The following is a 12,358-nucleotide window of genomic DNA, read 5'->3' as shown; positions in this document are numbered from 1 at the left end:
CATATCTGATTGATTACTGCCTCAGGGAGGGGAGGGAGGGAAAGAAGGATAAAAATTGGAACTCAAAACTATAAATAAAAATGTTTATTACTTAAAAACACACACACAAGCATTTAGTATAGAAGTACATTAAACTCAATAGGCAATCAGGCAAAAACATGGAGAGAAGTAGGAATTAAAAGCAAGGGATTAGTTGTATAAGGGGCTAAAATTATAGCTATACTGTCTAAAATATCTAATGAGTGGTCGCCAATAAATTATAAGCTTTAGCAAGAGTTAAACTTTTAAGCATTTATTAAAGAGAATAAGAACTTCATGAAGAGAGAAAGAGGCCTAGATTCAGCTGTCTATCTCAGGATGCCCACATTTCTGCTCCACTCTCCACGAGAATCCAGACAAAAGAGAGAGAACCACCCCTTCTTCCTCCCACAAGCCTCCTATGAAACTGGGAACATCCCATCCACACGCACACACAGCTCCAAGCTAATTGGCTGGTAGCTTTAATAGTACCCACGAGCAAACGTCACTACCTGACACCAAAGAAAAGCTCCATGGCTTGCCCTCAGACACCTTCTCCTCATGGCAGAGCTTTCCTACAATAACTCTCCAGCAGGTGGCGTCACTCCAATCGTTACAGTTGTAAGCAAAATAAACTCCAGCTTTGAAACATAGTGAAGGAAATAAGGATTTCCACTACTGTAGGATAATACTGTTAGAAATGCTATTCAGGCCATGGTTATAGACTAGGTGGGCTGAGAGTGAGCCTAATCATACCCCCTAGAACCCGCTGTAGCTTGGCTCAGTGCATTCTGGAAGCAGCACGACACATTAAGGAGGAGTTAAAAGCCAAGAAATAGGTGGTCAAGATGATCAGGCAGAGAAAATAGCAGACCATCGAAAGCTTTTGTGGCGAGGCAGATGCACTCTCAGAAGAAGATAACAAAGTCAAAGCTTCCAAGAAAAATATGAATTGGTTTCAGGCCATAGAAGTGCTCAAAAAGGAATTTGAAGAGAAAGTAAGAGAGGGAGAGGTAAGATTTAGAGAAGTAGAGGAAAAAATGTAAAGAGAAATGAGAGTGATGTAGGAGGGTCATGAAAAAATAGTCAACAGTTTGAAAAGATAAATGGAAAAGGAGGTACATAAACTCTGAAGAAAATCATTGCTTAAGAATTAGGATAGAGCAAATAGAAGTTAATGGCTTTATGAGAAATCAAGACACAATAAAGCAAATCCAAATGAATTTAAAAAATAGAGGGCAGTATGAAATATTTCCTTGGAAAAACAACTGACCTGGAAAATAGATCCAGGAGAGATAATTTGAAAATCATTGGACTACCTAAAAACCGTGATCAAAGTAAGAGCTTAGACATCATCTTCCACGAAATTATCAGGTAAAATTGCCCTAATATTCTAGAAGCAGAAGGTAAAATAGAAATGGAAAGAATCCACTGATCACCTCCTGAAAGAGATACCAAAAGGAAAACTTCCAGGAATAGTATAGCCAAATTCCAGATATCCCAGGTCAAGGAGAAAATATTGTAAGCAGCTAGAAAAAAGAAATTCAAATACTGTGGAGCTACAGTCAGGTTAACAAAAGATCTAGCAGCATTTATATTAAAGGACCAAACAGCATGGAATATGATATTCAGGAGGGCAAAGGAACTGGGACTACAACCAAAAATCACCTACCCAGCAAAACTGTGTATAATATTTCAGGGGGTGGGGGGGAATGGGACTTCAATGAAAAAGAGGACTTCTAGGCATTTGTGATGAAAAGGCCTGAACAGAATAAAAATTAGAGAAACATAAAAAGATAAACAGGAAAAAGAAATTGTGAGAGATGTTAAAAGATTAAACTGTTTACATTCCTACATAGGAAGATAACACTTCTAACTCATAAAAACTTTCTCAATATTAGGGCAGCTGAGAGGAATATACTTAGAGGGCACAGGTATGAATTGAATATGAAGGATGATATCTGTAGAGCATTTATTTTTTGTTTATCCTTGATTTTTGTGGGGCAGGTTTATGTCTGGGGCCAGATTTGGGCTCTGGGTCCAGGACTGGTGCTTTGTCCACTGTGTCACCTAGCTGACCCATGATGACATCTTTAAAATAAAGTTAAGGGGTAAGAGGAATGCACTGGAAGAAAGAGAAAGGGAGAGGTGGATTAGGGAAAGGTAATTCACATAAAAGAAATAAGAAAAAGCTTATGGAGTAGAGGGGAAGATGGGGAAGGAGCTGGGGAGTGAGTGAGCCTTGTTCTCATCAGAATTGGCTCAAAGAGGGAATAACTAATACACAATCAAGTGGGTATAGTAATATATTTTGCCCTGAGGGAAAGTGGGAGGGGAAGGGGATAAGGGGGTGAGAGGTGAAGGAAGGGAGAGCAGATTGGTGGAGGGGGCATTAAAAAACAAAATACTTTCAAGGAGGGATAGTGTGAAAGAAGATAGAAAATAGTGTAGATATCAAGGGGAGGGAATAGGATGGAGGGTAATACAGTTAGCAATAGTAACTGACAGAAATGATGAGCAGGATGCTATCAGGAGGGCATATGAAAAATGCAAACCATCAACTTTAGGGAAAGAACTGATATCTGAATACAGATTGAAGTATAATTTTAATTGTTAGTTCCTCTTTCTAAAATTATTTTGTCTATTTTCTTTCACATCCTGACTAATGTAAGGATGTTTTGCATGACTGTATATTATATTGAATCGCTTAATTTCTTAGGGAAGGTTGAGGAGAGAGGGAGGAAGAAAATTTAGAACACAAAGATTTTTAAAAATCAATGTGAAAAAATTGGGGTTTTTTTTACATGTAACTTGGGGAAAATTCTAAATAAAAATTTTTAAAAGAAATGCTATTCATAGCTATTAGGTAAGAAAAATAAACTTAGTAAATAAGTATAAATGGAAAACAGTCTTTGCTTTTTGAAGATAATGTGAGTCAACTAAAACGAATTAAAACAATAAGCAAAATTTCAGGATATAAAAACAAATCATTAACATTTCTCTATATTACCAAACAACCCCCAAAAGGAAGAGATATAAAGGGAAATTCCTTTTAAAATAATTACAGAATGTCAAAAATAGTTGGGAGTCTACCTACCAAGATGCACACAGGAATTACATTAATACAACTGCAAAGTGTTTATGGAAATAAAGACAGATCTAAGTAATTGGGGAAATATTCATTGTGCAGAATCAATTTAATAAAAATTATAATACTACCTAAATTTATTCATTCAGTTCCCTACCAATCCAATGACCAAAGTGTTATTTTCTAAAACTAGGAAAATAATAATGAAATTCATCTGGAGGAACAAAAGATCAAGAATCTCAAAGGAAATTATGAGAAGAGTTTGGCAGAAAAGAGGGCTAGCAATACCAGATCTTAAACTATACTACATAGCAGTCATCATCAAATAGAAAAGTTGATTGGTGGAAGAGATTAGATATACAATATAAAGAAATAAATGCAATCTCCCTAATGAATATTGATGCAAACATTTTTTAAATTTAATTTTATTTTTGTGGGGCAATGCAGGATTAAGTGACTTGCCCAGGGTCATACAGCTAGTAAGTTCAAGTGTCTGAGTCTAGATTTGACCTTAGGTCCTCCTGAATCCAGAACTGGTGCTTTATCCACTGTGCCACCTAGCTGCCTCAAAATTTTAAAATAAAATACTAGCAGAAAGATTACAGCAATATATCACAAGGATCATATATGATGACCAAGTGGGATTTATACCATGCATGCAGGGCTGGTTCAGTATTAGGAAAACTATCAGCATAATTGACCATATCAATAACACAACCAACAGAAATCATGATTTTTTCAATAGATGCAGAAAGGGCCTTTGACAAAATGTAGCACCCATTATTATTAAAATTCTAGAGAGCATAGGAATAAAAGGAGCTTTAAATGAAATGATAAGTAATATTTACCTAAAACCATCAGCAAGCATTATCTGTAATGGAGATAAACTAGAAGCCTTCCCAATACAATCAGGGATGAAGCAAGGATGCCCATTATCACCACTTCTATTATTTAATATTATACTAGAAATGTTAGCTGTAGCAATAAGAGAAGAAAAAGAAATTAATTAGAATAAAAAATAAAGTAATTAAAATAGGTAATAAAACAAAATTATCACTCTTTGCAGATGATATGATGTTAAACTTAGAAAATCCTAGAGAATCAACTAAAAAGCTACTTGAAATCAACAACTTAAGCAAAGTTGCAGGATACAAAATAAACTCACATAAATCATCAGCATTACCAAGTCCAGCAACAACAGATAGAGAAATTCCATTTAAAATAATTATGGGTGATATAAAATACTGTAATGATTAGAATGACACCACCTGCTGGAGACTTACTGTAGAAAAGCTCTGCCATGAAGTGAAGGCCTCTAAGGGCAGCCCATGTGGTCAAGGTCCTTAGCGTCAGGAAGTGACGTTTGCTCGTGGATACTGTCTATCAAGGCTACCAGCCAATCAACTTGAGGAGCCTCTCATTTCTGGGAGGGGGACATGAAGTAGGAAGTGGATGCTGGGGGAGGGGTTCGCTCTCTGTTTTGGTTCCTGACCTCGCCATGGTGGGTTGGATGATAGGGTCTCTTAGAAATACTTAGATTTTTACCTTTCTCTCTGATCCTAATGCTCTTTAATAAATGCTTAAACATTTAAATACTCTTGCTAAAGCTTATAATTTATTGGTGACCACTCATTAGATTTTAAATAGTATGGCTAGAATTTTAGCCCCTTGCAATACTTGGGAGTCTACCTGCAAAGACAAACTCAGAAATTCTGTGACTAGAACTATAAAACATTTTTAACACAAATAAAGTCAGATCTAAACAATTGGAAAAATATTAATTGCTTATGGGGAGGCTGACCCAATATAATAAAATTACTATCTTATGTGTTTAGTGCTATACCAATCAAACTATCAAAAAACATTTTATAGATCTAGAAAAAATAACAATTCATCTGGAAAAGCAAAAGCATCTCAGGAATCAATGAAATTAAACAAAAGAAGGTGGTCTAGCAGTACTAGATCTCAAACTATTTTAAAGTGGTAGTTATCAAAACAATCTGGTACTAGCTAAGAGGTAGAGAGGTGGATCAGTGGAAGAGAATAGGTAAAAATTATAGTATAGGGGTTAGCTAGGTGGTGCAGTGGATAAAGCACCTGACTTGGATTCAGGAGGACCTGAGTTCAAATCCAACCTCAGATACTTGACACTAGCTGTGTGATCCTGCGCAAGTCACTTAACCGTCATTGCCCCACAAAAAGAAGAAGAGCATGGAATCATTTATCTGTCAGATTTATAGGCAGAAGAATAATTTAGTACAAAGAAAATATAGAGAACAAAACAATACAAAATAAATCATTTAGATTATATAAAATAAAAAAGGTTTTGCACAAGCAAAACTAATGTAACCAAGATTACAAGGGAAGCAGAAAATTGGAAAAGAGTTTTTGAAACAAGTATCTCTGATAAAGGTCTCATTTCTTAATTATATAAAGAACTGAGTCAAATTTATAAAAATACAAATTCCCCAGTTGATAAATGGTCAAAGGATATGAATAGGGAGCTTTCAGAGAAATCAAAACTATCTATAATCATATGGAAAAATATCTAGAGATCACTATTGATCAGAGAAATGGAAATTAAAACAACTCTGAGGTATCATCTCATACCTATCATAGTGGCAAATATAACAAAAAAGGAAAATACTGGATATTGGGGGGATGTGGGAAAAGTGGGATGCTAATCCACATTGGTGGAGTTGTGAAAAGAGCCAACCATTCTGGAGAGCAACTTGGAACTATGCCCAAAGGGCTATAGAACAGTGCATACCCTTTGATACAGCAATACCACTGCTAGGTTTATATTCCAAAGACATCCCTAAAAAGAGAAAAAGACCTATTTGTACAACAATATTTATAGCAGCTCTTTTTCTGGTGGCTAAGAATTGGAAATCAAAGGAATGCCCATCAATTGGGGAATGACTAAACATGCTGTGGTATGTGATGGTGATGGAATATTATTGTGACAAGCAGGATGATTTCAAAAAGGCCTGTAGAGACTTGTATAAACTGATGTATAGTGAAGTGAGCCAAATTAAGTGAATGTTGTGCACAGAGACAGCAGAAGAATTGTGAATGACTTAACTATTCTCAGCAATACAATGGTCCAAGACAATCCCAAAGGACTAATGATGAAAATACTATCCACCTCTAAAGAAAGAACTAATATTAATTGAACACAGACTGAAACATGCTGTTTTTCACTTTCATTTTTTATCGTACTTTTCTTGTACAAAATTACTAATGTGGTAATGTTTTACATAATTGCACATGTATAATCCATATCTGATTGCTTACTGCCTCAGGGAGGGGGGAGAGGAGGAATAAAATTTAGAAATAAAAATTATAAATAAAAATATTATTTAAAAAAATAAATGAACATGGTAGCTTTAAACCCAAAGACCCTAGGTCCTAGAATAAGCATTAACTATTTTGCTAGCAGATTTGCTTTGTGTGTGTGTGTGTGTGTGTGTGTGTGTGTGTGTGTGTGTGTGTGTGGCAATTGGGGTTAAGTGACTTGCCCAGGGTTACACAGCTAGTAAGTGTTAAGTTTCCCAGGCCGGAATTGAACTCAGGTCCTCCTGAATCCAGGGCCAGTGCTTTATCCACTGCACCACCTAGCTGCCCCAAGCATTAGCTATTTAATGAAAATTGCTGGGAAAAATGAACAGCAATATCAAAGAAATTACATTTACAGAACATCTCATACCTTATGACAAGTTTCCAAAAGATACATAACCTATACATAAAAGGTAATATCATAAACAAATTAGAGGGGAAAAGAAATTAATTTTCAGATCTATGAATAGAATTCATAACCAAGCAAGGGATAAAGAGGAATACAGAAGATGAATTGAACAATTTTCATTACATAAAATGAAGTTTTTGTACAAACAAATACAGTGCAAGTAAGAATAGAAGCAAAACTGTTCATTGGAAAGGGGGAAACCTTTGTAATAAGTTTCTCTGATAAAGGTTTCATTTCCAAGATATATTAAGGAACTTATTCAAATTTGTAAGAATAAGACCCATTAGCCAATTAAATATATGTCAAAGCACATATATCAACAGAACAGTATATTTGAACTCAAGAAATACAGGCTATCTATAGCCATATAAAAGAATGCTCCAACTAATACCTGGTTTTGCTCTGGATTTTTCCCTCATGCCCCAGGAATATCTTCATCTTGCAAGATTACTGTAGCCCTGGAACTCACAATCAATATCCCTCTCCGTGAGGCCCCTCTCTCCCCTCTGATTGGAGGGTGGAGAGTGAAGAGCCCTCTCAGAGCTTCCATTTAAGGCAGCTATCTCTTCTTTTCCTACTCAATTGTACTTGTCCATCATGCGCTTGTGCTTGAAACCTCCTTCCTCTTACTGCCATCCCCATCTCCCACTCTTTTTCAGCTTCCTTTTTGTGTATTGACCTCCTCCATTAAATTGCAAGCTCTTTGGGACAAAGACTGTCTTTCCTCCTTTTTTGTATACAAATTCCTGTTTGACTTTTGTTGTTGTTTTAAATTTCTTTAATTATAAGTACTTATTTTTCTCCCTACCAACTCTCCCTCACTGGAGGAAAAAAAGGAAAGAAAAGACAAAACTTTGTAACAAACCCCCACATAACCAAGTAATACAAACTCATAGTGCCTGGCACATGGTAGGCACTTAATACATTTTATTGACTGAAGACAGAATTAAAGAAAGTCAAATTAAGACAACTCATACCCATCAGATTAAGAACATTGATAACAAAAATGTCAAATATAGGAGGAGCAACATTAAAACAGATATGTTGATGTACTGTTGGTGAACTGGTTCAGCCATTCTGTAAAGCAATATGGTATTATACTCCAAATGTACTGAACTGTCCTTATCTTTTGACCTAGTTATACCACTACTAGTTCTTATATATCTAGGAGATCAAAGAAAGAAGAAAAGGTCAGGTATATACAAAAAATATTTCTAGCAATTCTTGTGGCAAAGAACTAGAAACTAAAAGGATGACCATCAATTGAGGAATGGCTGAATAAATTATTTGAATGTAATAAAGTACTATTATTACTATAAGAAATGATTAAAGTGTTTCAGAGAAACCTGGAAAGACCTGTATGGCCTAATACGAAATGAAGTGAGCAGAACTGGGAGAATAATTTATACTACAACAACAGCATGAATAGTAAAATGAACAGTTTTGAAAGACTTCAGAACTCTGGTCAATTCAGTGACAAATTAGGATTCCAGAGGACTGGTGATGAAAAGTGTTACCTATTTCCTGACAGGGAGTGATAGACTAATATGTAAAATGAGACACCTTTTTGGACATGGATAATATAGGAGTTTTAATTATTTGGCTATCCTAGTTAGTTACAAGGTTTTGTCTTTTTTTTTTTTTTTAAAAAGTGAGAGAGTTGGCAGGGAGAAAAATAAGTACTTGAGTATTGGGGGGAAAAACGGCAATTTAAAACAAAACAAAAAAAGCCAAACAGAGGAATTTGCATTTTAGCCTAGAAGCAAGGGAATTTTCTGAGAAGGGAAAAGAAAGGGCATGGTCAAACCTTTGCTTTAGGATCATCGCTTTGTCAACTAGGTAGAGGATGAATTGGAGAGGGTAAAGAATAGCCTGAGGAGTAGGCTAATGCAGTAGTCTGGAAGGAAGGTGGCAAAGGTCTAAACCAGGTGGTGGCCATGTGAACAGAGCAAAAGAGGTGAGTCATTTACCTTTCAACTTCTTTATATATTTTCTGGTTTCATTTATTTAAAAATGTATAATAGTTATGTAATTCAGTTTTGTGGAACTAAGATCTTCTACTTAGAGTACTAAGTTAAACTAATATTATAAATGTTCCAAAGACTGATTTTTATTGTCCTTTGCCCACTTTCTTTTGCTACTCTATTACTTAATAAGCAGAAGGACTGAGGGCCATTTTGTAGTTTTCTTTATTTAACGAGGCACCACAGCTAAAGAATTCATTATTTGCTGGCTAAGTTGATGTTGAAGAGTCTCTTCATATTTATCTAGGCTTGTTCTTGAGTAGCAGCAGAATTTGTTGCTGGGCCTATACTTCATAGGATCATAGACTTAGAGTTGGACCAGCCATCTACTCCAGTCCTTTCATTTTATGATAAGGCAATTGAGACATAAAGAAATTAAATGACCCACCTAAGGTCACATTGGGAGTAAGTGAAAGAGACAAGATTCAAAAATATCTCTTCTATCCCAGTTCTAGCTGCTCTTTCTGTGGTATTTGACCACCTCCAAAAAAATAAAATGCTTAAAAAGGTTTTTTTCTAAATTCAAAAGTAGGATGTATAGACAGTCATACTATGATCAAGAATAAGAATCATATACATGTTGATCTTTACATTCACAGTTGTGTATACTAATAACTTTTTCACAAGTCTCAGTGTATATAATAGAATGTATCTCTGTTTACACCTATTCAGTGGAGTATACCTATTTAGTGGAATAAGAAGAATAAGGTGTAGAAAATGTTGGTGTCCTATTGAAAAAACAAATAAACACTTTAGATAAGCTAATATAACACTCAGAATAGAGTACATTGAAAGAATAGAGTAGGCCATTTGAAGATTTTTTTTTTTGGTTGGGCAATGGGAGTTAAGTGACTTGCCCAGGGTCACACAGCTAGTAAGAGTCAAGTGTCTGAGGCTGAATTTGAACTCAGGTACTCCTGAATCCAGGGCCAGTGCTTTATCCACTGTGCCACCTAGCTCCCCCCTGAAGATTTTTTAACTAAGTAAAAGGGACTTTACAGAGATAGTTCTCATTCAAATGAGTATTAAAACATTTCATATTTTAATCAAAAAGATGAATTTAGATAAACACTTAAATTCATAATATTGACTCATGAAACTTAAGTAAATGCCAAGAATGTCTTCTGCTTTAGAAAACTGTTCCACCCTCTTAGGTTGGAATGATCTCAAAGAATATAAAAACCTCCCTGCTCCATCTTACTGCTGGTCATATTTCCCAATTGTTGATTTTAGAAGCTATTTGAATGATTGTTGTTTTCATACTTCCAAATAAACAAAAATAGTTTTCAAAAAGTGGCTTGATAGACTTTGTCAGAACTTTCACTTCATGGACATAGCCTTTGAAAGCCTCAGTGTCATCTCCATGTGAGACATCAAAATAGAACATTTGTATTCCACAGTAAATAGTTATTAGAATAAACCCTAGAAGCTTCTGGCAGGGTTTTGGAACAGAGAAGAATAACAAGAAATGTGAAAGGGTTTCTGGCTCTGGGTTAGTAAAGTCTACACATATCTACCCTTGTAAACTTGGTAGTTTGGAAGTGAATTGTTATAAAAGATTGCTTAAGCTTATGAAAAGTTAGGTTGACCAGTAAGAGTGGTCTCTGGTAATCATTCTTATTTAGTGAGGAATAAGGTGGGAAAAAATGCCACATTTGTAGTCAGAGGCTGTGGGATCAGTCCCAGACCTAGTTTACATCTTGGTTCTGCCACTTCCCTACCTCTCTTACCTTGGGTAAGTCACTTAATTTCTCTTGGCCTCAGTTTCCTTATATGTAAAATTAGAATGTTAGACTGAATTACTTCTAAAGTCTCTTCCATAAATCATTGTGCCTATGATCTAATACAGAGCTTTAAATGACTTGATTCTACTGCAGAAGTCTGTCTTTTAAATAGCAATACTATACAATGAGGGCACAGGTGCAAATTGAATATGAAGGAATTATATTAGGCCCTAAAGTTGGAAGGACCTGAGTTCAAATCTCACCTTAAACACTTAGTGGCTGTGTGACCCTGGGCAAGTCACTTAATCCTAATTGCCTTAAACATTCAGGGCCATCTCCAGCCATCCTGATATATATCTTGCCATTGGACCCAAACGGCTCTGGAGGAGAGAGTGAAGTTGGTGACCTTGCATAACCCTCTCTCACTTAAGTCCAATTCACTGCAAGTCATGATATCACCTCTCAATGTCATGGTCCTCTTTAAGAATAAAGGATACACAACAACATTGTACAATGATCCAAGATAATTCCAAAAGATTCATTATGGGAAATGTTCTCCACATCCAGAAAAAGACCTATGAAGTCTGAATGCAGATCAAAGCGTACTATTTTCACTTCATTTGTTGTTCTTGTTTTTTTTTTCTTTTTCTTTCTTGTGGTTTTTCCCTTTTCTGATTCTTCTTCCATAAAATGACTGTTGTGGAAATATGTTTAACATGATCATACATATATAACCTATATCAGATTGCTTGCTATCTTGGAGAGAGGGGAGGAAATGGAGGGAGGGAGAAAACTTTGGGAATCATCATCTTACAAAAATGAATGTTGAAAACTCTCTACCTGTATTTGTGGGAAAGTACTATTTTTTTTTTATTTTGCGGGGCAATGGGGGTTAAGTGACTTGCCCAGGGTCACACAGCTAGTAAGTGTCAAGTGTCTAAGGCCGAATTTGAACTCAGGTACTCCTGAATCCAGGGCCGGTACTTTATCCACTGTGCCACCTAGCTACCCCTGGGAAAGTACTATTAAGGAAAAAAATAAAGATATTGATGAATGCCCTAAAAAAGTGAATACCAATATTATTCCAGTGATTTCCACATGGCTACAAACCATGGAATACTCCAATCTTAAAAAAAAATAAAATAAAATTACAGCCTACCTAAGGGGAAACAAATTTACATGGCTTATTATAACTAGGCTGCATTATGTAATCAACTATGATTTCCCCATTACAATTGATACATGAGATATATAAGATATACAAATGAAAAAGGATGACGGGTATTCATATAGCACAAATGAAAGACATGGGTATCCAGAATGGTACAGTAGAATCACAAAGATAATAAAGGGAAAAAAAGATGAACAATAGGAAATATTCCAATGCTTGGAAAAACATGGGGAAAATGAGAAAACGGAAGGATTCTCACATTGATGGAATCATGCATCTACGACATGCATTTTTCTGGAAATATTTTAATCTAAAATGGTCCGCTTGCTGCACATAATGCTTTGATTAAAGGTCCTGACATATAAGTGACTGAGAAAGTAACTTTTAGTCAATTCAGTTCAATATTTACTAAGTATCCAGTATATATGGAGCACTGTTCTAGGTGGGAGGGAGAGTGTGGGCACAAAGTTTAGATATGATAGTAAGATGAACTCTCCCATCATGAAGCTTGGAGGATAATCGGGACATGACATATGACATGTACATAAATGTAAAATGTATTTAATGAAATTTATTAAAATGGTG

At 35.6% G+C, this 12,358-nt stretch overlaps 1 protein-coding gene across 1 annotated transcript in view; it reads left to right on the top strand.

The window, feature by feature from the left end:
- C1H18orf63 (chromosome 1 C18orf63 homolog) overlaps positions 1-12,358 on the top strand; it is a 68,845-nt gene that overhangs the window by 23,403 nt on the left and 33,084 nt on the right. The window lies entirely within an intron of this gene.

The sequence above is a fragment of the Dromiciops gliroides genome, chromosome 1 (genome assembly GCF_019393635.1).
Source record: "Dromiciops gliroides isolate mDroGli1 chromosome 1, mDroGli1.pri, whole genome shotgun sequence".
Classification (NCBI taxonomy): Eukaryota; Metazoa; Chordata; class Mammalia; order Microbiotheria; family Microbiotheriidae; genus Dromiciops; species Dromiciops gliroides.
The sequence above is the reverse complement of the archived record's forward strand: the minus strand, read 5'-3'. Positions and strand labels throughout refer to the sequence as shown.